Below are 26,348 nucleotides of genomic sequence, written 5' to 3'. Positions count from 1 at the left end.
AACACATTCCTTTGTCTGCCACTGGCTGGGTACCCTAAGGCTTATCACACCTCTACACAAAGGCTTGCAGAGAAAGTGAGATGGATGTGGAAAAGAACGCTTCATTCATTGCTCCAGTAAAAGTAAAAAATGCCAGAATTTCTAAGCTTAGGACATGAGGAAAGTAAAATCAAGCTGGTGTAAAAACTTGGTAACAAGTCACCAATGTAAAGTTTGTCATATTTCCAAGGTGGAAAGGTCCAAAAGGCTGAATAAATTAGGAAGTCATGAGCGTGGACTATCTGATTATGGCTGTTTCCTAAACAAATTCTGATTTTGGTTTCCAATGACCACCCTAGTGATCTGGTTACATCCCACTTGTTTTGCAGAAAATGCTTCTACACCTGTTTGGAAAATGGAGCCTGGAGTTACAAAAATTTTAAGGATTTACTTTCACAGTCCCAATTTTCTAAAAGGTGGCCTCAAAAGGACAAAACTTAAGACATGTAAGAAAAAAAAAGAAAAAGAAAAAGACATGTAAGATTTGAGATCGCCAAGAGGCAATCGCCATACTCCGTGGACTTACGCTCACTTTGCTCGGCAAGGTGGCAGGGCTACTTGCCCACAGAAACACGTACGTATTCTCTCTAGTACACAGAAGGCTGCATTTAGAGCCTAGGAGTTGGGACTCACTGTTCAGAATCCTCAGACTATTAATGGGACAAAAGCAACTATTTACTGAGCACTGGCCATGCATGGAACGAGCACTGTTAGCGACCAGACATGCTTTGTCTCAGTGGCTCCTCACAGACAGGAATAGGGGCTTAGAGGGCAGAAGGCACTTGTCAAGGCCCCAGGGAGGGGCAGGACTCAAGCCCGGGCCGGGCTGACCCAGTGCTCACGGTCTCTCCCACCAGGCTGAGGTGAGAGGTGTCCCAGCACCGCTGCGATGGGCCCGCACGCCCCACGGCAGCCACCTGGGTGGAAGCTGCAGTCATCTCCATCCCCATCATCATTATCAAGCCACACCTCTCCAGCCCGTGGCAGCTGACCAACAGGCTGGCCTGCCTTGGCCACATTCTACCAGCCTGAGCTAGAGGCTCTGTGCTGCTGCCTTGAGCCAGAAGTCAGAGAGTCAGGAGGTCTCCACCCATCTGCCTCCCTGCTTTTCAAGGGAAGCTTCTGGGTGCAGTGGGTCGGGGAGCTGGACATTCTGGTGCAGAGTTCCGCTATCGGTCTAGCCAGGTATGAGAACCAGGGGCCGCCCCTACTCCCGAGATGTCAGGAACGGAAGCCCCTACCAACCCTGGGATGTTACTGAGACCAACAGCAGGGAACAGGGGCTCTCTGAGATTCTGCCTGGGCTGTTGCATAGTTGGATGGAGGTGGGCACTTCGGGACCAGTCTACAAGGGCTAACCACCAGTCAGATTCCCACATAGGCCTGGGCACACGTTGCGATCCAGCCACTCCAAGGGCCAACCTGTACCCTCCATCTGACCTACAGCCAAACATGCTTCAAGCTCCCTTTAACTCCACTAAACCAGAAGGTCCTAAGGCCAAGCACCTTCCTTCCCCTCGAGGGGCCTCAGTTTCCTCAACTGCAAAATGAGGAGCTTGAACTAATTGGTGATATCCTCACCAAGGACCCCTTCTAACTGCCCCCATCCACAGGCCCTGACTTTTAGAGACAGCCATGAAGCTAGCCTATTGTTAAAAAGAGGGAGAGGGATTAACCCGCATGCAGGCATTACGACAGGTGGCTATCCCAGATAATCCTCCCAGCAACCCAGTGAGGCAGGTAGTACAGCCACGTCACAGAGGGCAGAACTGAGGCATGGTCCAGCCTCAATCCATACTGACCACAGCAGCCTGGGACTCACAGTGGAGCTGGCCGGGGGGTCCATGCCCACGCTTGCTCCCTGACGCGCTGCCCTTTGTCGTCAATCGGAATGAGGAAACAATCTTTGCTCTCAGATTTGCCATCATGCCAATCCCAAGCAAAGACGTATGAGGTCTCCAGGTCCCTGTAGGCCTGACTTAGGTGGTGCAGGAAAGGTTTCCTGTGAGCTTGAGTGACCTCATGGATCCCGAGGGAGGTGAGAGGAACTCTGGGGGCCTTCCTACTTCCATAGAGTCAGAGACTCACTGAGGAACCCCAAGCCCTTGGAACAGGGCCTGGCACCCACTAGGCACTCCATCAGTACTTGTTCAATGGTGGAATGAAGAAATCCAGAGCTTAGATGCACTGAGGGCTTGTTCAAGAAGCGTTAGGCATGAGTTAGTGTGAGACACACCAAATCCAGCTCAGAACCACAAAGCCAGCCCCTCAGCAGTGTGCGCCAAGCAGAGCTCTCCACGCCCAGCCCTCGGCACAGAGGATGAAGGCTCAGATGCTGAGCCAGGACCGCTCTTCATCCCAATTGCCAGGGGAGCACCTGAGAGAGCAAGAGGAATGTCTGAATACAAAGGCTACCCAGCGAAGTGTTCACCAGCACAGGCCCCAGAATCAGGCGAACCTGGGTTCCTGTCTCGGCTCTGTCACTTTAAATTAGTCAGGTGGCCCCAGGCAAGTCACATAATCTCTGTGAGCCTGTTTCTTATCTAAAAATGGGGATAATGTTAGTCCACAAGGCTGTTCTGAAGATGAAATGAGATAATGCTGTAAAGGACAGCCCGGTGTTTAGTTTAGAGTAAGTGCTCGGAGATGGCATCTGCTGTATCGTCTGCATCAGAGTGGGCGGTTAGGAGCACACTGGGAGTAATCTGCTTGGGTTCAACCCCTGCTCTCCTACTAGCTAGCTATGTGACCTTAGGCAAATTGCTTAAACTGTCTGTGCCACAGCTTCCTCGTGTATAAAACAGGATTGATTGTAAAGATTAAATGAGGCCTGTAAGTAAAGAGCTTAGAATAATTTTTACTTCAAAGTAAGCACTCAATAAAAATTCATCTCCAGAGGACTTCCCTGGTGGCACAGTGATTAAGAATCCACCTGCCAATGCAGGGGACATGGGTTCGAGCCCTGGTCCGGGAAGATGCCACATGCCACGGAGCAACTAAGCCTGTGCACCACAACTACTGAGCCTGCGCTCAAGAGCCCGCGTGGCACAACTACTGAAGCCTGCATGCCTAGAGCCCATGCTCCGCAACAAGAGAAGCCACCGCAATGAGAAGCCCGTGCACTGCAACGAAGAGTAGCCTCTGCTCACCGCAACTAGAGAAAGCCCGTGTGCAGCAAGAAAGACCCAATGCAGCCAATAAATAAATAAAATTCCTCTTTTAAAATTAAAAATATTCACCTTCTGCTTAATTATTAATATTACTAGCATCCTTCTCCCTTTGTTCCAATAACAGATTCCACCCCATCCTTCACTCACCAGCCTAAAAGGTAGGCATGGGACTCAAGATAGGTTCATCAGAGTATCCTTCCTCCTCGGCCACATTCTTAGGTACAAAGGGTGTGCATGTGCTCCAAGCTGGGCCAAGTTCCAATCTGAAAACTCCTGGGGAAGGCCTGATCCTCTTGGGTCAGGTACAGGGCTGTGTGGGGTCAGCTGGGAGCTGCCTGTATCCATGGACTAGGTAGGGGATGCTGGTCCAGGGATGCTGGAGGTCACCTTTCTGGGTGTTCTCTTTCTGGGGCTGGATTCTGCAGTGCCTCCTTTGAGTCTCTGTACCTCCCCTAGAACCTTCCGAGGTATCTCTTTTTTTTTTTTTGGGGGGGGGGTACGCGGGCCTCTCACTGTTGTGGCTGTGGCCTCTCCCGTTGCGGAGCACAGGCTCCAGACGCGCAGGCTCAGTGGCCATGGCTCACGGGCCCAGCCGCTCCGCGGCATGTGGGATCTTCCCAGACCAGGGCACGAACCCGTGTCCCCTGCATCGGCAGGCGGACTCTCAACCACTGTGCCACCAGGGAAGCCCCCGAGGCATCCCATTTTTGCTTAAGCTCATTCAAGTTGGGTTCCTATCACTTGAAACCCAAAGAGTCCCCACTAACAGCAGCAGTCAACAACTGTCTGCTTTATCATCACTAAATCCCACCCAGGAAGAAAAGCCCACTGCACACTCTCAGTGAGACCCAGGAAGCCAGGGAAAAGCAAACACGGCAGCAAGGCGTCTCCACAAACTGAGGTGAGAGGAGCCACTCACAGCCCTTGGACCAATGCCCTTCCTGGGAGAGGAAGATGCTGGAACCAAAAAAAGTACATAGCCCAGTCCTGCGGGCCTGGGCTGGGAACCCAGCCTCAGATATGGGTCCCCCTGGCCATGAGCAACAGGAAAAGGCAAGGAGAGAAATAAGGAGACAGTTGATTTCTACTGGCTTCACTGTGGTACAGAAAAACATCTGGGCAGCTCCTTGAAACAACTCTATTTAGAGGGCGGGTGAGGGAAGAGGAATTATCTTGTCTGAGCCCTTAAATGACCCTTTCACTGGTACGATGTCATCTAACCTTCAGCACAGCCCTAGGAGCTGGATGCTTATCCAACCTACTTTCCAGGTGAGGAGACTGAGGCTCAGAGAGCTCAGCAACTAACTGGCTGAGGTCACGCTGCTAGTGCCTGCTGCCTGGTGCACTTGTCATGCCGCCTCCCCAGCACACTCTGATCCCTGAGCCTGAGGTCTCCTCTACGCCCAGGCACATCTGCTGCCACTCAAGGGAGGTGGGCTGTGCCGCAGCCCCCCATCTACAACCGGCCCCCACCCCACCCAGAGACAGCATCCCAGGCACTGACAGGACAGGCAGCATCTTGGATGTTTCCTTCTCTGAACATGAGTTATTTCAATCTCCAAGAGCTCTGGTGTGATGTTAACAAGATGGCATGTATCCGTGGGTTTTACACAGGATATGCCTGTCAGAATCCCATGGAGAGTTTCTTTATTTTGGGGGGGGGACGGGGGGTGTTTTTGGTTTTTTCTCAGTCACTCTTCTCAAGAGATTCTGACTCAGCAGGTACAACTACAGTGCCTGACACACAGCATGGGCTGAACAATATTATCTTTACTTTGTATCATGTTCTTGCCACCTCCCGGGCCAGCACCCAGAGAGAATCTGTTCCTGTTCCTCCAGGCCTTCTAACGGCACCCTCTTAGTTCCTTCCAGGGAAAGAAGCTCCACCTTCAGATGTGTTTTAAAGAGATTTACAAAAACCAAAGCAAAAACCCAAACCCTGGCCTGGTAGCAAAAATAAAGAATCAGAACACGCTGGCTGGGCTTCCCTGGTGGCGCAGTGGTTAAGAACCCACCTGCCGATGCAGGGGACACAGGTTCGAGACCTGGTCGGGGAAGATCCCACATGCCGCGGAGCAACTAAGCCCGCAAACCACAGCTACTGAAGCCCGCGCACCTAGAGTCCGTGCTCTGCAACAAGAGAAGCCACTGCAATGAGAAGCCTGCGCACCGCAATGAAGAGTAGCCCCCGCTCGCTGCAACTAGAGAAAGCCCGCGCGCAGCGATCAAGACCCGACGCAGCCAAAAATAAAATAAAATAAATTTTTAAAAACCGCACTGGCCGCCTCCCCCTCCTCCTCGCCTCCAGCTGTGGGTTGAGCACGCCAACCAGCACACACAGCTGTCTTCTTCCACAGGGCCCGGGAGCTCAATGCCAAGGTCTGCACAGACATAAGCCAGTGGGGGTGAGGACTGTGCAGACACAGACATCGGCTGGTACCAGAGGAGACTCAGCTGGAGAAGGAAGCGGCAGCTTCCAACGTTTTCTGGAGAAAAACTGGAAACCATGATCTGAGATGATGTGAAAAGCATCCTGACTACAGTAATGTTGTCAGGGCCCCGGCTGCACCCGTGGGTGTGGGACAGCTCAGTAAGCCATTCCAGAGGAGCCTCACCCACTGACCCTCACAGGACCCACACTTCACAATGGCACACGCTACCCAGAGCCTCGCTGCAGGCTAACGGTTTTTGTTTGCTTTCCGGCAGCTGGGTTCAGGCAGCGCCTGCCCCAGTCGTGGGGGATTATCCAGGCAAGTATTTCCCTTAGTGTTCTTATTCTTTTCATAGCTTTATTCTCTGCAATTTAAAAATAAATACATTAATTAAAAGGAACTGGCTGGTGCCCTGGTCCGGGAAGATCCCACATGCCGTGGAGCGGCTAGGCCTGTGAGCCGTGGCCGCTGAGCCTGCGTGTCTGGAGCCTGTGCTCTGCAACGGGAGAGGCCATAAGAGGCCCTCGTACCACAAAAAAAAAAAAAAAAAAAGGGAACTGACTGGTTTGCCCTCAGGGCACGATTTGCTTTCCCTCCTCCCTGGCTGGGTGCAATGATGCACCATGCTCCTCGGCACTGCCTGGCCTTGGAATGGTATGCAGTATACTGGCAGCGACCCATGGGCAAGCTGATCAGCTAGACATCTGAAAGGGGATGGAGTGCTCAAGGGGGGTCCCACCGCCTGCTGCTCCTGGTTCCCATCAAATCAGCCAGGAAATGGGCTTCCCTGGTGGCGCAGTGGTTGAGAGTCTGCCTGCCGAGGCAGGGGACACGGGTTCGTGCCCCGGTCCGGGAAGATCCCACATACCACGGAGCGGCTGGGCCCGTGAGCCATGGCCGCTGAGCCTGCGCGTCCGGAGCCTGTGCTCCGCAACGGGAGAGGCCACAACAGTGAGAGGCCCGCATACTGCAAAAAAATCAGCCAGGAAAAATCATTCAATAAACATTTGCTGAGTTTCATGGCTAAAACTGTGAAGAATACCAAAAAGCATAGGGGCCAGGGGTCTGAACTTGGGAAGCAGCGGCAGCAGCAGGAGGAACAGTGCCTCAGGGCCAGCCAGCACTTGGGCTTGAATGCCAGCCTCACTGTTTGTGCGTACTAAGACCTTGGGGGGATGATGTCTACCTTATAAAACTAGAGTGTGGATTAAATAAGATGATACGTGTCAAAGAGTAACAAAGGCTGCCACATGTTAGCCATTTACTATGAGGCAGGAACTGTGTGCTTAGTGCTTTATGTGGATTATCTCACCAGATACTTACAACTTCCCTGTGAAACAAGCACCATATCCTCAAGTTCAGATGAGGAAACTGAGACTCAGAGAAATCAAAGCACCTACCCAAAGCCACAGAGCTCATAAGAACCAGCGCTAGAACACACACCCAGGCCCATCAGACTTCAAAGTCCTAGTCCCTGCTCTGCTGCCTGCTGTCTGACAGGTGCTCAAAACACATTATGTAACATGTAAATGCTGAACTGGGGGCTGCTGGCTCTCCACCAAGGAGGCATATGGAGAAAAGAGGGGGAGTTTTGGCTGAGAGGGTTTAGGAAACCTTTCTGAAGTAGGCAGGGCTGAATCTCAGCCTTGGAGGGTGAGGATGGAGACAGGCCAAGGAGAAATGGAAAGCACTAGAAACTGGGAAAACCAATGCAAAGAGCTGAAGGCAGGGATGACCCAGGCAGGCAGGCAGAGAGAGGCAGCAGACATTGGCCAGGCTGGAGGAAGAGAGACAGGGTTATGGGCACCTGAGCTGTTACGTTGGTGGCCCTTCTACCAGAGATCTTTCTCACCCACACTCCAGAGATGCTCCTCTGACTGCTCCTTTGGTCACACAATCACAGAGGGAATCAAAACCCATGATTATAAAGGCCCAATAACCCCTCCCTCCCCACAGCAGCCTTAGAACCCAGATGGAGGAGCAGATGTTTTTGTCAACTCCCAGCCTGTGCTGCTGTGCTGACCTGCCAGACCCAGATTCTAGGTCGAGCTCCAGGACACTGGGAATCTGAACACTGCCATATGCACTGAAGTATCACCACTGCCCCCCCTGGCATTCAAGGTTCCCAGGAGGGAGAAGAGGGCACGGGTCAAAAGGAGGCTGTGGTGCATAAGCTCCTCATGGCAGAGTCCCTGTCTCACTGGACTTCATATTCCCGGGACATTGCAGGTACTTTTTCAATAACCTGAACCAAGTGGAAAATTCTTCCACTTAAGAAACAATACTAGAGTTTGATAAGTCTGGATTACAGTCCATCCTAGAGCCCTGGGTCTAGTCCCACCTTAGCTGGAAGGACCACTTGCCTGTTTGTCTCTTGAAAAGGAAGTGCCCCCACCCCCAGCAGTCTCTGCTTTGGCCCCCAGCAGCCCCCTGCACCCTGGATGTGGTTCTGAGCCCTGAACCTAGTGCCTGCTCTTCCCCCTGGGTGAAGCCGGGGATGCCGGCCTCCTCCACCTCTGAGTGCAGGTTCCCCCCTCACCCACCAGACCCCCCACCTCCGCCCCGGGCATGTCTGCTCCAAAATGCCAAAAGCTACAACGCCCTCCCACTGCCTCAGCTCCCCACCAAGCCCAACCTAGGCCTTGGACCCACGGAGAAGGGAGAATGGGGTTGAGATGATTTAAGCAACTCTGATCACTGGCTCAGCTCAAGCCCACCATCATGTGCTTTTTTGGAAGTAACAGGACCTGCAGGAGGGAGAGGATAAAAGTAGAACTGCAGAAAAGTCTGGTGGTCACATGGTCTCCTCCCCACCCTCCTCAGGAGAAGAGCAAAGGGGAAATGATGAAGGGCTTTGCAGGGATGGTCAACCTGAGCCTCCAGACAGAGGCTGCCTGGGACGGCCATGGGCGCCTGGGTCACTACCTTCCACCCACGAGTCATGGGCATATTACTTAACTCTGCCAAGCCTCAATCTCCTTACCTATTAAATGGAGATAATAACCAATGACCACACAGGATGACTGTGAAGACTGAGTGAAATGTGAATGTGAACGTGCTTGGCAAACTGTAAAGCGCCCTTAGAAATGGCAGACATTTCCCACAGTCTTGGGAGGTGGGGGGCTTCAGGTCAGAATATTCGGTTGCAAGGGAAATGGGAAACTGGGAATCCATCCCAGTCAACAAACCTTCCAGGACAAGGCACAGGTCTCCAGGGATTGCAAAAACATTGATCGAGACCTGTTGCCCAGTCTCAAGCACTCACTATCAGGTGAGGGGAAAGCTACATTTGCACCATAAGGCAAAATAAAAATGTGTTACTGGAAGGAGAGTGTGGAGAGGATAGGACATTTTATTCTGGCCTCAGAGGTCAGGGAGGCTTTTGTAATAATATTATAACATTATAATTATTAGCGTAATATTAAGTCTTTGTGAGTGCTTGCTATGTATGGCAGTTCTAAGTATTTGCATGGCCCATCTCATTTAATTCTCATAAAAAGCCTGTGAATGGGTTCACAGATGACAAAACTGAGGCACAGAGAAATTCACTCCTCTCTTGGCCTCACAGAGCTGGTAAATGGCGGAACTGGAATTTGAAGCCGTCAGACTCTGCTCCTCCAGCACACGAGGGGCGTGGTCAGCCAAGACAGATCTCAGACTCTCTAGGCAGCTGAAAGGCTCTGATAAGGCCTGCAGGGATGAGTCACTGAGGGAGGGCGCTGACTCACTCATGGCCTCGCCTGCTCCTGGGCAACTCTGACTGCTGGGCCAGGGTTTCCACTCTGACACTGCCCCTGGTCTGTCCTGGAAGTTGGCCACACCTCTGCACTCCCCAAGGCTCCATATGGGCACCAAATACCAAGGGAGGCTGATGTAAGAACCTATATGTCAATGTACATTTATATAACAGGTCACTTATGAAGTAACTTCTTCTTATTGTAAAAGGTAGTCAATATCAGAGGGAAAAGAATTCGCAAATTCCGGCTCTGCCACTTACTCTACTGTGTGACCTCAGGCAAATCTTAGCCTCTCTGAGCCTCAGCTTCTTCATCAGTAAGATGTGGTTAACAGTGTTTATCTCAGGCAGTTGTTGCAAAGATGAAATGAGATAATATGTCTAGTGCAGCACCTGGCACACCATAAATTTAATACGTTATGGTTGAATCAGATGACTTTACAAAGGGTTTCCACTGGAAAATTATTTTCTTCACAATAATATTTGGTGGTAATAGTAGTCCTTTTAATTAGTATTCATCTGCCTCTAAGCTAAATCCATTACATGCTTTACCTCATTTAATCCTTAAAAGCATCATTTTCTTCATTTGATGTAGCTTTAGGACAACAGAAAGAATATGTCCAACACATTAATTTTACTCATACGTACACATATAGGGAGAGAGAAACAAGACTGTCAAGCAAGCTGATATACTATAATATACAAACTTACTATATGCCCGGTACTGTTCTAAGCCCTCTACATTCAATAACCTATTTCGCCCTCTTTAAAATGTGCCTATAAGGTAAGTACTGTTTTGCCCTCATTTTACAGATATGGAGCTTGAGGCACAGAGAGGTTAAATAACTTGCCCAAGGTCACTCAGCCAGGATTCAAACCCAGAATAATGAAAGAATACTAAAGTAATGAAAGAAAAGTCACAGCAAGAATGTTTAAGCCCCACATTCTAAGAACTTCGGGGCTTTCTCGTCGCTCCCCTCCCCACCTAAGCTCTGCCATCATCCCCCTTCTGCCAGTTCCACTCTCACCCTCACCCCTGTCCCACTGTTCTTGCTCCCTAGCTCTGCCCCACTGCTCCCAGGTAGGCAATGTCAAACTAATGGACTTTGTTAGGCCCTGGTCCTCTCCTCCTGGTATCTCAGCTTCTCTGCCTCAGCCCCCTATATCCCATCCTCTACAAAGCCACTAGGGACATCTTCCCATATGTGGTACTCCTCTGCTCAAGAACACTCTACGGGTCCCTGCTGCCGAGAGCTGAAGACCCCAATGGGTTGAAGAGGATCAATGAAGGACTCAAGACCCCCACAGGATCTGTCTGGCCTGGCATCTTTCCCTCTGGCCCCAGACTTCTCACTTGCTGGTTTATAAGTCCCAGCACAGGGCGAGTCCGTGAGGCCTTTCCTGACCACCCTATTTAAACGTACAGCCCTCCCCGCAACTGCTTCCTTCCACATGCACCCAGCACACTCTAGCTTCCTCCCTGCTCTAGTGTTCTGCAGCCCCCTCTCATCACCTGGCCTCACACATTAACTTAAGCCTTTATTGTCTCTCTCTCCCTCCTAGAATAGAAGTTCCACGTGGCAAGGGATTTTACCCTATTTTTTTCCTGCTGTAACTGCAGCACCTAGAACAGTTTCTGGCACAGAGTAAGAACTCATAAGTACCTGCTGAATGAACGAATGAATGAATGAATACACATTTAAAATGTCTAAGAAGCAAGTGTCCAAACAGAAAAATGGTGGGGGTGTGGCTAGCATGCTTCTGGGCCTCCTCTCTGCTCCTGAGAACATTTCTGGAGGACAGGCCTAGATTAAAATGTCTAGAGGTCAAAGCCTTCCTAGAATTTACAAGAGTTCCCTATAAGACCCTGGGTCCTCATCCTTCCATCCCTGTTCTGAACGTTCACACACACATACACACGCACAAGCTCACACACGCTCACACACACACACACACACACACACACACACACACACACAATCTATCATATTGAAGGCAGTCTGCATCCCTCCTAAACTTCTCTGCCCAGCCTCATTTCCCTCTGAGACCCACCTTCAAACCAGGCCATTTCCCACTTCTCCTGGCCTGAACACCACCTAGAGGTGCTCTCATCTTCCTCCCACTTATCCATCTGCACTTCGCCTACTCTTCAAGATACAGATCAAATGTAGCCACCTCCGCCTCCACCTCCTCCAGGAGGCCCTCTCCAGCCTCTAGAAAACACTCCCCACGCCCACTTCTGTTTCCACCAGTCACATGGAAATTAGTCATGAACTACTTTGTGACTTGCCTTCTATGAATGAGCTGAACTGTTACCAAAATCTCCTGTTACTTAATTTTTTTTTAACACGTGTATCTTGTCTTTTCAAGAATACTGTGAATGTTTTGGGAGGAGAGGCTGGGCCTTAACCATATTGTCATCCCCATGGCACAGGGCCTGGGGCACACAGTAGGTGCTAAATGTATGTTTCTTAATTAACTGCCCAACATAAGCAAGTCACCTTCCCAATCAGGTCACTTCCTCAATTATAGGTACCTGGACTGGTTTCTCCCAGTGCCCTGAATATTTTTTTCAGGGCCTGCTCTGACCTTGGTTGTCTGCAAACCCAGTCATGGGCTTGTGTTTTCAAAGGGTGTCAGAGCCGTTCTAATCACGCCCCCCTGTGCTGAGCAGATAAGGATGACCAGGAAAGAAATGATATGTAAAGTCCCACACGTCTGGAAAAGGAAAGGACATAGTTGTTCCAGGCAAACCCAGACATTCAGAGTGTTTCCATCTCCTCAAATATGGGGGTTCAACAGAGGAGAAAACACAAAAACAAAACAAAACAAAAATGGTGAAAAAAACAAAAATAAAAAATAAATTAAAAAAAAAAAAACCCACAGTGTTAAGTTTTAGGTGATTTACCACAGAAAACCAATACTTGAGGCCCAGGTACGCCTGCTGAGCACCAGCTCTAAGTAAACTGAGATTAGAACAAAAGGCAGCAAAATCTCAAGTTACTTCTGAGCTTGGAGAGATGAGAGTCAGGGAGGAGGGAGGTGGCCCTGAGTGCTGCAGACCCTCTATGCGCTGGGCCCATGCCAGCTCCAGGGGAGGGTCTCCCGGCATCCTCACTGTGAGGTAAGTGGTCTGTGACCAGCCCATTCACACCTGAGGAACTGGGCCCCCATGGCAGCAGAAGGCAGAGAGCCGACTTGACCAAGTGAGTCATCCTCTTTCCACAACTCGCCAATCAGGACTCCCACATTATCTACGCTTTTGAAAATTTTGAATAGCAAACATATCACTGGGTTCAGAAATCAAAAAGCACAGATGTATCAAGGAAATGTGCCCCTCCTCCTCCTGTCCCATCGACCCATTCTGTCCCCGCTCCGAAATAGGTAACCACAGTTATTAGTCGCTCACGTGTGTTGTGAAGGTGTTGATGTACATACATGCAAATAGAAATATGTCTTCTTTCCACTACGGACAGCAGACTATACACGTTTCTCTGTGCCCAGCTTTTATCTTTTAAAGGAATGGACTTGGACTAGGACAGGGAGACAGATTATCTCTACAAAAAAAGAAAAATGAAAGGTGGGTCTGTGTGAAAGGCCCATGAAACAAAGAGACAGAAATATTCTGGAGAACATGCGTGTAAAGAGACTGAGGTGTGATGGTCCAGTCACCATGGGTACCACTGGTCTGTGGCTGACCCAGATCCCAGGTAAGCTGGAGGAGAGCCCTGAAGGTCGGGGGGCAGGCAGGGGATCAAACACCCTGATGGCACTAAAGCCCCACCGGCTAAAAGCTCTGACCAGCCTCGCCGAGCACTTCATCTTCCAGAAGAGAGAGGAAGCGTCTATAAGAAGGGGATTAAGCTAATTCCCACAGCAATGACCGAATGGGTGACTAGGGGGACACAGGAAGGAACTGCGGAGGAAAAGCAATCATTTCCTCTGGAACTTGGGAGGGACCAAGAAGGGGAAGTTAGTGCCTGAGACTAAGGAAACAGACTTCAAATTGCTAAAAGAATAGAAGGGCTCTAGGACCCAAGATTGAGGAAGTAAATGATTCAGACACTCTGAAATGCTGTTCTAACTGTGCAGTTGAAGATGGAGGTGGGGCGGCAGGGGGACAGAGGGAGAAAGGAGGAAGAGGAGGGAAGATGGGGCCTTTTAGGAAGCAGGCAGCTCACCATTATGGCTCAGAGCTGGACTTAGGGGCAAACTGACTAGACGCTAATTCCGCCCCTCCCCTTCCTAGCTGTGAAATCTGGAGCAAGTCAGTTAACCTCTCTGCACTTTAATTTCCTCATTGGTAAGTGGGGATAATGAGAGTATCTACCTCACGGGGCTGGAACGAGAATGAAGTGAGTTAGTGTTTACAGAGCGCACACATGGTGCCGGGCTCACCACAGCTGCCATGTGAGTGTTAGAGAATAGAGCCACGTGGTTGTACAGGAAACCCTGACAAGCTCAGTTGTTGAAAAGAGCAGGTCCCATCACTGGGAGAAGGATGCATAACCAAAGAAGCCCCTGAGACAGTGAGGCAGGGCCTCCCTCGAGCATCAACCAGAGGAGGCCAGCCCAGGATGAGCTGCGGCCGCACAACATGCCTAGACGGCAGGAAGGGGGGCGTCGTCTTGAGCCAAGAGGTCCGGAGGCATAAAGGGACCCTGGGAAACTGGACCCCGGCTCCCACTCTGGACACACGATGGCCTCCGTCAAAGAGAGCTATCCTTAGACTGACACATAAAGATCCAACACTGAGATGAGAAAGGGGGCTGGGAAGGGGGGTGGGGGAAGCTTGGATTTTAGAAAAGGATATTTAGATAGTTTCAATAACATCAAGCCCCCTGGCCGGCCCAGAACACTGGGAACTCTGGCAGATGAGACCGCTGAACTGCATCTGTGTGGGGCAGCCTGGGGACACCTGAGAGCAGTCCCGGAGCCCGGTGGGAACTGAGAACACATGAGGTCAAGGAGCGTTCATGCCTTTCTGTGATAGGATGCTTAATGGTTGATGGAGAATTACAATAGATTTGGCATAACTAGACTCAAGAAGGCATCTGGTCAGAGGTCAGAAGAGCAAAAAGGCAGAGACTTAAGCAGGAGCAGCTTGGACTACCTTCCCCAAGCAAGCCGATGAAAGGTGACGTTCCGAGGTGAGGACTCTGGCAGAGGGCTCTCTCCTGATAAGCATTTTATCAGTGACTTGGGAGATGCTAGGGAAGGCACACTAATTAAACAGGATCCTGAAAGAGCGCAAGGTAACAGAGGGCTGCACAGAATTTAACCCATTGAAATTCAACAGAAATGCTTGTTCTGAATCAGATGGGAAGAAAATAGGAGGCTCTGCCTTTAAATTCTAAAGCCACACACATTGAGGACAGGGGAGAAGCAGCTTAGCAACACGTCATGTTAAAAAGATCTGGTCAGGGGAATTCCCTGGCGGTCCAGTGGTTAGGACCCTGCGCTTCCATTGCAGGGGGTATGGGTTCAATCCCGGATTGTGTAACTAAGATCCCGCAAGCCGTGTGGCATGGCCAAAAAAAAAAAGATCTGGTCAGGAGTAATGTCAGTGAGTCAATAACGTGAAGTAGCTGCCAGAAAAGCTCATGCAATCTTGGGCTGCATTAAAAGGAGTAGAATGGCCTGAACTAGGGAGGTGATAACTGCCTTCCTCTGCTGTGGTCACACCACACCATGAATATGGTAGACGGGTCTGGGCACTAGCCGCGATATATTAGAAGGATATGGACAAAATGGAGTTTGTTCAAAGGAGAACCACAGGAAAACACCTGGACCCACATCATGGGTTGTAAATCTGGAAGACTCAAGAGAGGACAAGAGGGCTGTCTCTAAGTATCACATTGCACTAGTTAGGAGATGTGCATTTTTTTTTCAGTTATAAAATGTCTGAAAGCAGAATTATCTTATAATCCCCTAACATCTAACAATCTCTCTAGGCCAGAATGCAGCTGGGGCATAGCTGTCATCGCCCCATTGTCACTGTCATGTGGAAATTTGACTATTATTCCTGGTGACACATCTGGACAACTGCAACCCTCAACATTTCAAGAGCCAGAACATTTAAGGACCATTTGAGGAAGAAATGTGAGTCCTGGAAAAAAGAATTCCAAAGACAACAGAGATTAAGAAATACATCACCACTTTACCAGAATATAATATGTCAAAAAAAAAAAAGAACCCGAACATATTGATAACTCTGAGTCAAAAAGTGATTTGAAAGATTTGGATTCTGAAAGTGAATACGTTTTAGAAATGCTGTTAATAATTTATTTTCCTTTTGATGTACATGCAGGAACGATATGGAAGAAAAACTTATGTCTAAAGTCTAAGAGAATTCTTTCAGTAAATATAAACATTTTAAGTGATAACACAGTATTGTTCCACAGTTTAACTGGAAGCAGTTTTTCTTTCTTGAAGGTTCATAAAATAATGGTATATCTTACAATCTATGGTATCAGAGATTTGATTTTAAAAAAACAGTATCTGAAGAGCTGTCACATGGAGGAAAGACTAGACTTTCCTTCTCTATGGCTTCAAGGAGGAAGAACTAGGACCAAATGCCAGAAGCTATAGGGAGCCAGCAGGGAAGTGACAGGAGGAGCCATTCAAAGATGGAATGGGTCACCTCGGATGTGAAGCCCAGGCTGGAACACAGTGGGGAAATCAAGCACCAATGTGGCAGCCCTGTGATCCCAAGGTCTGATTGAGAAAACCTCACCACGAAGAGAAAGGTGGCCCATCTTTCTTCGTTACCCACCTGTGTGCTCAGACTGAGTTATTCTCTCAAAAAGTCACCACTTAAGGATAAGAGCCATTTAGGGAACAGTACTGAATGGGAGACCTGAGGCAAAGAGGAATGCCGCCCACACCTGTGCTCTCAGACTCCTGTGGGCCAGCTGGGGACCACCTACATGCCTGCTATGTGCCAGGTACGTGACAGGTGTGCTACACACACTGTCCCAGTTAATCCTCACAGCCCCCTGTGAGGCAAGCGCTATCACCCCCATCTTACAGAAGAGAAACCTGATGCTCAGAGAAATTCAGTGGCTTGCCCAAGGTGTTACTGCCACTCAAAGCCATGGTCGGTCTGTGACAACCTGCTTCAAATAGAGGGTTGTCCAGAAGTCTTGATTGGCAAAATGAATGAACTGAGCGCTCAAATGAGCCATCAATGAATGGACCAACGTGGTCTCACATTGGTAGCACAGATGCTAGGAGAAGAAAGAAAGAGGAAAGCCGTTTTAGTGTCCCACCCCCTATCAATAGCTCCCACGGGCACGAAGCTCACGCCATTTGCTCCCTGCAGAAGCAATTTATTCCACCACATTTAAGCAAGGGTGTTTCTGAGACGTCTATGGCAGAGAACAGGTGCCAGTTGCCCTGCTCAAATGTCAAAGCACACCAGGCTGCCATGCCTTCCACCTGCCAGGTTCACACTGGAGTAGGCAGAAGCTGAGCTCAGCTTTTGTCCCCTGCCAGGGCCAGGATGTCCAGAGGGCTGGGGAAAGGCTGGGGAGTCAGCCAACTGCCCCCACAATGTGTTCCAGCCGCCTGGAGACATCCAGTCCAGCCCCAGGCCACCCAGGCTTCCTGCTTCACTGGGGAGGTCAAAGTGGGCACCAGATACCAAGGGCGGCACCCACCTGAAGGGGATATTCAGGTGCTTATGAGATCACAGAAGGGGGAGAATCGGTCATTTCCGATGATGGCCCACAACGCCCTGTGAGCAGGTGACGCCTGCAGAAACGATTCTAACGAAGGAGGAGGGGCTCACCGAGGTCCCTGCCCAGCCCAGCTTTGCTGTCTCAGCCATGTGTAGGCAGGTAACGCCTGCTCCTGATCTACGGGTACCCACCGCCAGGGGCTCAGCACCCACAACCCCCAAATCCATCCCCCTCAGGCCGACCTCTAGGGAGGGGAATGACCTCCTGTAGTGAGGTGGTGAAAAGCAGGGGCAGTTACCATTTTTCTGCAGAAGACAGAGCTGCCAAAGCGCAGGACAGGCGCAATTGGTGGCACAGAAAGTGACAGATGGCCCCTCAGGCCAACCTGAGGGGTTCCAAATGGGCTGCCCTCCTGATCAACTGAAAGATAGGGGCTGCCCAAGCTGACCCCCTTCACAGGGAAGGTGGTGGGGCAAAAGCACAGACAAGGCCTTATTTGGGCCCAGTCTTAAGTGCCCCCAACCTCCCTGTTCCCCACCCCCCGGGGCACTCCTTGGTCCAGACTGACAGCTACAGTCTGGTCAGTTTAACCGTCCAACGCACGGAGGGCAGTGCAGGCCTCCTAACAGATCCCCCACCCGCGACTCCCACACAAGCTTATCCTGCACAGTCTGATCCGCCTGAAGGAACGCTCTGACCATCCCTCTCCAATGGCTGTCACTACCTGCAGGATTAGGGCCTTACCCACCCCTTCCCCAGCACTCAGGGCTAGCCTGATTCCAGCCTCGGCTTCCAAAGTTCCCCCAGGCAGCCCCCAGGTTTCCACCACGTGACACCCTGAACTTACCCTCATGTTTCTACATCTCTTTGTGCTCTACTTCTCCCCATCTCTGCCTATGGAAATCCTATCTTCCAAGGCCCATTTCAGGGACCAAGTGCTACCTCCTCCAGGAAGTCTCCTCTGACTCCCCCACACTGTGCGACTGTCTAAAGCACATTCCAAACTCTTATCTTGATGTGTGGGCATGAATGAACTTATCTAAGGTACCTGTCTCCATGAGTTAGATGAAGGCTCTGCTCCTGTCATTCAGCACAGCACCCCCGGCACGGCAGCTGTGCACCGTGAGCTAAGGAGCCTAGGTCACAGTGCTCCATGCCGGCCCTGACAGCACCCTTTTTACAGTCCTTTCTGATTCCCTCCTCAACCTACTTCCGGCTGACTCATCCCCCATTCTATCAAGGTTTAGCTCTCAGAGGACAGCTAATTGGAGATAAACTAATCAACATGGTATCCTTCCCAATTAAATTTTTAACAAAGGCCCTCTGGAGACAAGGGCTGAAGACAAAGGTGGGAATTATAGGCCCCAGAGCTCTGGGGGAGGTATTTTTGATAAGGAAAGATCTTGCACCAAACCATTGTGCAAGCCAGTGTTACCAGGGTATATATCCTAAATTCAAAGCATGGGAGAGCTGCTAGAAAGCGGGGTGTCGCTTGGTGATACAAAAGGAAAGGCCACCGGCAAGTAAGGCTGCCCGAGGCTGGTCACAGGCTCACAGCCTGCCAGAAATGGAGGATGGAGAACAGACTTGACTCTGACCTGGTTAGGTGCCCTTGAGCCAGGAACCACACCTCTTGGCCTCCGCTCAGTATCAAGAAGCCTCTGAGCCTCAGTTTCCCCATAGGTAAAAAACAAGGAGGCAGGAGTAAGAATTAGATGATCCCAGAGGGCCCTTCCAATCTGACATCCCAAGGCTCGGCCTCCACCTCTTCCTCCCTCCTGGGAGGTATCATTTGAAACTACCCTACTTCCACTCCCTCCTTACCTTGAGCCCCACCTGAGTCCAAAGGGAAAACTAAGCCTAAAGATCTCCCAGCCAATCAGCAGGCAGCATGCAGGGGGCAGGCCTCTCCCAGCACAGGGGAAAGGAAGGGGCAGATGTTGGTTTCTGTGGACACAGAAATGCTACTCTCACTTACCCAATTTGTCCCAGCCCGGAAAAAGACAGTTGGCTGATTGCCTTTGCTTCCCTGACCTACCTTTTTAAGAGATTACAACTGCCTGCCAAATTTAAGTGCTGCCCTAAAATCAGGACATATAAGGTCTCTCAGCGTGGATCTGAAGGGTTTCAAAACGGGTAGAGAGTAAGCGTGATGAAGAATGAAACTTGGAGGCAATCTAGGCCAGGGTGTGCAGCCCTGTCAATTAAAGACCTTTAAAAATAGCCTCTCTTCTCTCATGCTGAAGATAAAGATGAAGTTTCAGCAATAAACAGACATCTGCTGGAGCTTCTGAAGAGATTACAGCATAAACACCCCAGAGAGCAGTCATAAACAGCCCAGAGCTCTCTCCAGGTACCCACAGCATCCTGTTCACCAACGGCAGGGGAGGGCTTAGGGGATGGAGGGACAGAGAAGGAGGTGGTGTTCAGAGGCTGGGGAGGATGCCCCAGGAAGAGGTGGTGCAGGAGAGCCCAACTTGGCAGAAAATGGAGAACTGGCTGCCTTCTGCAGGGAAATAAAAGCTCAGGGATCTACCAAGAAAATTTCCAGAGGATTCCATGCCAGTGTCATTCATTCTGAAAATGGGTCACTCCTTAAAATTAGGAAAAAAACTGACATTTTTGAGTGCCTACCTAAGCAGGGCACTTCACAAATATTTTAATTTTACCTCTACATCAGTTCCCCAAGATCGGTGTGATTACCACCTTTTTAAAGACAAAAATACTAGGGTTCATTGACGCCCAAGGCCACATGCCTAGGATTCAAACCCAGGTTCTGTCTTAGCACATTTGTTTGTCTTTGCCTATATCACCTGCACCTAGAACATGCCCCTGAGGTTTATTCTCAGTGCCCAGACTCTCTACACCCACAAATCTAACACAAGGAGAGTCCTAAAGGGGAGAGGCAGCAAAGCAGAGTAGAGGGGCAGGAGTTAAGCCATGTATGCCTAATTCAGATAACTGCTGAGTCTCGGCAGCCCTGTGGGTCTTATCGCTTCACATCCTGGTGGCTTCCCAGCAGGCCTGAAGATGAACAAAGGGGGAAACACACAAACATATGCCTAGACTCTGTCTGGAAGGAGCCACAGGAGACTGGGGACAGCAGATGCCACTGAAGAAGAGAACTGAGGACCGGAGGACGGGAAGAAGAGAGACTTGCTTTTCACTGAATTCTCTCTGGACTGAGTGAATATGTTCCCCTGCACCCATGTATATATGGGGGGTGAATAGCATCAACTGTGTGTGTTGGGGGGGGTGAGTGCCACGCATCCACACGTGTGTGGGTGGGGGCCGGTGAGTACCAGCATCTGCGCATGTGTGTGTATGAGGGTGAGTACCCTCATCCATGCACGTGGTGTGAGGCGGGGTTAAGTCCTTTTTAAGAGAGTCCAAGATGTCAGGTACAAGGTAACAGACACATCCAAGCTGGTGAAAGCGACCTGGACCAAGCAGGAAGTCCTGGGTCCCCTGGTCGCAGCAAGCCTGGAATCCAGAGGAAGCCGAGGCGTCATCCAGAGCCTCCTCCTTCCCTCACAACAGGAACGTGCTGCAACCCCAGGCAGATGGCAAGAAGCTCTCTGAGCATGAACCCCATGGCCCCCAAGGCCGAAATCAGTAGCACGAGCCCCCTAGGACATTCCCTGAGTTAAGAGATTGACTGAATCCTCTCCTTGAGGCTGTGGAGAGAGGCCTCTCCCATTCCCCTGCTTATTCCTCTATTCTGTCCCTTTCTTTGGCTATTGGATTTCTCACCCCTCCAAGCAGGGAGCTCCTCGCTGCTATCACCTTTGTATCAAGCTGAGCAAAAGCCCAGCTGTCCTGACACGCGGAGCCATCAGCACCCCAACTTTATAGCAGCTATGAACTCCACATACTCCACATGCTGCACCTTGACCCCCCCACGCTGCTCCCCCGGGGTGAAGCTGTCCAACAAAGGGGTCAGCAGCTCTGCCAGGCCCCCAGCAGACCCTGGACCCACCCTCCTCCAAGGAACAGCTTTCCTTGGTGATCAAAAAGTCCAACTGACTTTTTCCCAGGCACTTCTTCATCCTCCCCTCCACCTCATTCTCCTGGCCCTGGCACAAGTTAAACCCTGAGATCCTGCAAATCTTCCCCAGATTCAGTCAGTACTCAGATCAGTAGCCAAGGCCAGCCATTCAGAGTCACCAGAGCCAAGAAGCAGTTTCCGCATCTTAACACATTGACACTACGGTGCAGGACAAAATGTTCTTAGACTCCCACTCCCATCTCTGGCCTGGCTGGGCTTCTGCACTGGGTGTGTCAGAAGCTCCGGCCTGCAAACATCCCAAAAACCTGCTGTTGTGGCAGCTCAGGGACCAGGGGCCACCGGCCAACTCCCTGCCATTCTGTCTTGCTGCCAGCAGAAAGGACATGGGCACTGGACATCCTCCACTGCAAGGGAAGGGGAAAACCTGAGCCCCAAACCAGCAGGAAACAAGTCCCTATTCTCAGGCCTGCCTTGATCTCTGTACTCCCCAGGAAGAAAGCTGACCTAGCCTTGAAAGGAATACAAGAGTGGCAAGGTCTCTGGACACCAATGGGAGAAGGCGGGTGAGGGAGATTACCCTGACCCTCAGGGGAGAGAAACACCAGTGCAAGGACGGAACACACTAAAACTCCCAACCCTAAGAACATCGGCACCATCCCCCACACACCACTCACTGCCAGCCACGCGGGAGACAGACAGGCTTTCCTGGGAGGAACTGTAGTAATATTTAGATGCATGGATGGGTACAGAGCAATTGCATTTGAGAAACGATACCATACCTGGTACTCACAAATGGCTCTTCATCTGGGACACAGGGATGGACACTTCCTCAACAGCTAACAGCGAAGGGAAGCATCGCAAAAATCAGACTCCACCGTGACCTAACCCTGCGATGAAGGTTTGTTTGTGACCAGAGGGCCCAAGTCCCCATCATCCCACCAACTCTGAGTTCTGAGACCAGATGATCAGGGCTTGAGAAAGGAGGAGCCTTATCAGCGCAGACCAGCCATGCTTTCACCTCTCAGGAGGTGGCAGGGAGGAAAACAGAAAACGGTGGAGGGAGGGGTCAGGGCCCCCCAAAGTGAGGTCAGTGGGGCGTTTGGCCATCAGGCACTTTCCCAAGAGGAGAAGACAGGCCGTCTGAGCCTGAAGCTTTGCCTTGCCTGCTTTTTCTTAACCCACTATGTTATTCTGTCTTCCTCTGAAATCGCAAACTCTCTGAACAAAAAATCAAAATCAAGAGCCTAACATTACAATGATTTCATTCTGGGGAAATCAAAATGAAATTCTCAGGAATGAAAGGGAAGTGGTAGACTGGGAGGGAGGGTGAGGCTACACGGATTTCATAGCTTCCCATCTCCTAAGCTCCAGCTTTCTTTGCTTTCTAACTTTTAAAAAGTACAGGTATGGGAATTCCCTGGTGGTCCAGAGGTTAGGACTCTGTGTTTTCACTACGGGGGCTGGGGTTTGATCCCTGGTCAGGGACTAAGATCCTGCAAGCTGCACCTCATGGCCAAAAAATTTAAAAAAAAATTTTTTTAAGTACAGGTATGTTCTTTAAAATAATGTCATAAAATAAGCAAATATCAAAATCCCAATGGCTCTATGACCTATCCACACATAAAACTGTACCAAATGCATGCATAATTTTGTCTACCCATCCAAATTGGTTGAAGGAAGCTCTCTTTTTTAAGAGGAAAAAAACCCCAAATATTTGGATTTTCCATTAGAAAAATAAAATATTTTTATTATAAAAATTTTAGAAAAATACTGAGAAATAAAAGATAAAGGAAAAAATTAACTTTAACCCTGCCATGCAGAAAGAAAGACAACATTTTCTTATACTTAATGCCTAGTGGAAAAGACTGTTTATGTTTAAGAAGAAAGAGGAGGAGGAGGAGGAAAAGAAAAAAGCCTCTTAATTTGGGGCCTGTGTGCAGAGAAAGGTCTTTTTGGGGTGGGTCAGAAGATGGCTATCAGAGTGCTTAGTACAGAGACTTCCCCAGTGGTCCAGTGGTTAAGACTGCCTTCCAATGCAGGGGGTGCAGGTTCGATCCCTGGTCTGGGAACTAAGATCCCACACACCGCGAGGTGTGGCCAAAAACAAACAAAAAAGAGTGCCTAGCACCTTGGGGAGATCTGACAAGGAAGCTAGATGTGAAGCCTGTTATCCAGGGGAGCAAGCACACGTTTTCCTTCCCTCCTGAGCCTCTGGTCTCCTTTATTAGGACACCCACAAAGGTGCCAATGGTGATACTATCTCTTCACCATAAATTCAGACCAGACAGTGAAAGGTCGTAAGTGTTTGTCTTCTGTCACAACCTGTCAGCTGCAGATGGATAATAACTTGAGAAAAGCCCACACCTCGCCCAGGTGTGAGGCCAGACAGAGAAGGCTCCTGAAGGTACAAGGCAGAATCTTGCACTGCCCAGAGAGAGGCGGGCGGCATTCTCTGGGCAGCAAAGCCAAGTGCCTGGCTCTTAACATGGTAATCCCTGTGGCTGAATAGGTCAGGATTCAGAGCTCGGGCAGAAATGACCTCAGTCCCCGTCAGTCCCACATGTGATCTGGGGAGGCCAGCTGATCAGGGCACCACGGCGGCTGTCTGGGCTCCCCACACCGCAAACCAGAGCACGCAAGGGAGCACGGCAAATAGTTCTATTATTTCAGGATGTTTACAGGCTGACGCTTGCTGAGGAAATGTCCACACGTGAGCAAGTCATATATTTTTTAAAACCTCTTATCTAAACACAGGCATGGGCAGTCACAGAAACCTACCACTGGGTTAATTCATTCAAAATGCATTTCCCGAGTGGCTACGGCACCACTGGGCAGACGCTCACCATGCCTCTGCCCTGTCCCAGACACGGCACTGGGAATCCCCAACAGAGCACAGAAGTAGACTCCAGCATCAAAGCGTTCGTCGTCCAGTGGGAGATTTAAAACGGAGGGTAACAGCTGGTTAAAAGTGGGAGTGGGGCAGAGGGGGTGGTGCTCCAGATTAAAGTAGGCTTAAAAGGACTACCAACCAAATGCAGCATACAGACTTTGCTTGGATCCTGATTTAAACAAACCAGTGATGAAGGTCACTTCTGAGACAATGAAGGAAATCTGAATATGCACAGATGCGACCAAAGAATTACTGTTAATTCTGCTACATGCAGTAACAGCCATGTGGTCATGAAAGAACATTCTTTTCAAAATAGATATATGCTGGATTATATAGGGGCAAAATGACATGATATCAGAGATTTCCTTTTAAATATTTCAGGAATAAAAAATAGAAGGGAAGAAAAAGAGAGAAAGAGAGAGATGAAGCCAGCCTGGCATGATCTTGGCTGTTGAAGCTGGATAATGAGTATTTGGGGCTCATTATACTATGCTCTCTATTTTTGTGTTTGAAAATGTTCTTTTTTTTTTTTAACTGTGCGGCTTGCAGAATCTTGGTTCCCCAATCAGGGATCGAACCCAGGTCCTCGCAGTGAAAGCACTGAGTCCTAACTGGACCACCAGGGAATTCCCTGAAAACGTTCATGATATTTTTAAACAGGACTGCAACACATCATGGTAGATATCCTAATGAAGACTGGTATAAAAGGCAAAAGGGGACCTCCCTTGTGGTGCAGTGGATAAGAACCTGCCTGCCAATGCAGGGGACACAGGTTCAATCCCTGGTCCGGGAAGGTCCCACATGCCACGGAATAAGGAAGCCCATATAGCACAACTACTGAGCCTGCGCTCTAGAGCCTGCACGCCACAATTACTGAAGCCCGCGCACCTAGAGCCCGTGCTCCGCAACAAGAGAAGCCACTGCAAGAGTAGCCCCCACTCGCCACAACCAGAGAAAGCCCACAAGCATCAACAAATACCGAACGCAGCCAAAATAATAAAAATTAAATTAAATCTTTAAAAAAATAAAATAAAAGGCAAAGGGGATATAGAGCAAAGAGCAAGGAGAATTTGTGAGAACCAGAAAATAAACCTGCCAAGTTTACGAGTGTTTTAAATACCATTTCATAGTGGGGTAGGAAGACATGTTCACAAATAATTACAATACAAGATGCGGAACCATAAGCACAGCAGGCGGCTGCACACACCAAGCCTCTAGAGTCCAGAGGATGGCCACACGGTTTTTTCCTGTTTCCCTTAGTGTTTAATTCACCACACAGACCTCACTCATGCAGAAGGAGGCCAGAGCCCTAGCTTGGTCACTCACTAGCTGTGTGATTGGGGGAAAGTTCCTGAGCCTCAGTTTCCTCATCTGTAAAATGGGAATAATCCCACCTACTTCTTCAGAGGGCTAAAGTGGGGATCAAGTGATACAAAGAATGAAAAACCCCAGCATGATGTTCAGTGTTTCCTTTCTTGGCTCTTTAAGCAACAGAGACCCTCTAGCCCTGGGAGGGCCTCAAAGATTGGCAATTTTTAGCCCAAATCTTGCACCCATACCCCAGCCCTCCCCCCAGGGTCAAGGCTCTCCCCCAAGAAGGCAGGCCCCCCCCCCCCACGCCCCCCTTAGTAGAGAGTGAAAGGAAGGCCCATGACTGGGAGGCACACCCAGATGGGGGTGTGGACATGGGCGGAGAGAATAGAGACACATCCCAATCACGGGCAGAGAGAGATTACTCAGTGTTCCTCTGCTCCTTACAGTTCCTGGGAATAGGCCTCCAACGACCAAGCTACAACCAACCTTAGTCCTTAAGCTGATTTATACTAAAGTGTAACTGGTTGGTAGTAGGCTAATCACGATTTTCTTTCAGAAGAGAAGGATGAGCAGAAAGGCAGCCCTGGGCCTGAAGAAGGAAGGAAGCAGTGATTTCATTTTTTATAAACATAAGCTCGAACTATGGATTTCAATCACCTTACAATCACAATTAGTATACTCAACATCTGCCCTTCCCCCAAAACACAAAATAAAACTAGAATTGGTCCTAAGGTAGAGGTTATTTCAAATAACAGTCCTCCTGGGACTTCCCTGATGGTCCAGTGGCTAAAACTCTGCGCTCCCAATGCAGGGGGCCCAGGTCAGGGAACTAGATCCCGCATGCAGGAACTAAAAGATCCCGCATGCCGCGACGAAGATCCTGTGTGCCGCAACTAAGACCCGGCACAGCCAGATAAATAAAATAAATATTAAACAAAAAACACGACACATATAACAGTCTTTCTAAACCATCCCAGAAGCCAACTCTCCGGCGCAGGGCCAAGTCAATGGCAGAGGCAGACTTCCCCCTCAAATAGCACCCAAACACCAACAGTCAGTCCTTCCCCATCACAGCA

General features: G+C 49.8%; 1 protein-coding gene across 4 annotated transcripts in view; it reads right to left on the bottom strand.

The window, feature by feature from the left end:
* MICAL2 (microtubule associated monooxygenase, calponin and LIM domain containing 2) overlaps window positions 1-26,348 on the bottom strand; it is a 161,475-nt gene that overhangs the window by 133,342 nt on the left and 1,785 nt on the right. The window lies entirely within an intron of this gene.

This window comes from Monodon monoceros, unplaced genomic scaffold (genome assembly GCF_005190385.1).
Source record: "Monodon monoceros isolate NGI ecotype Baffin Bay Population unplaced genomic scaffold, NGI_Narwhal_1 Super_Scaffold_7, whole genome shotgun sequence".
NCBI lineage: Eukaryota > Metazoa > Chordata > Mammalia > Artiodactyla > Monodontidae > Monodon > Monodon monoceros.
This window is presented reverse-complemented; position numbering and strand designations above follow the sequence as displayed.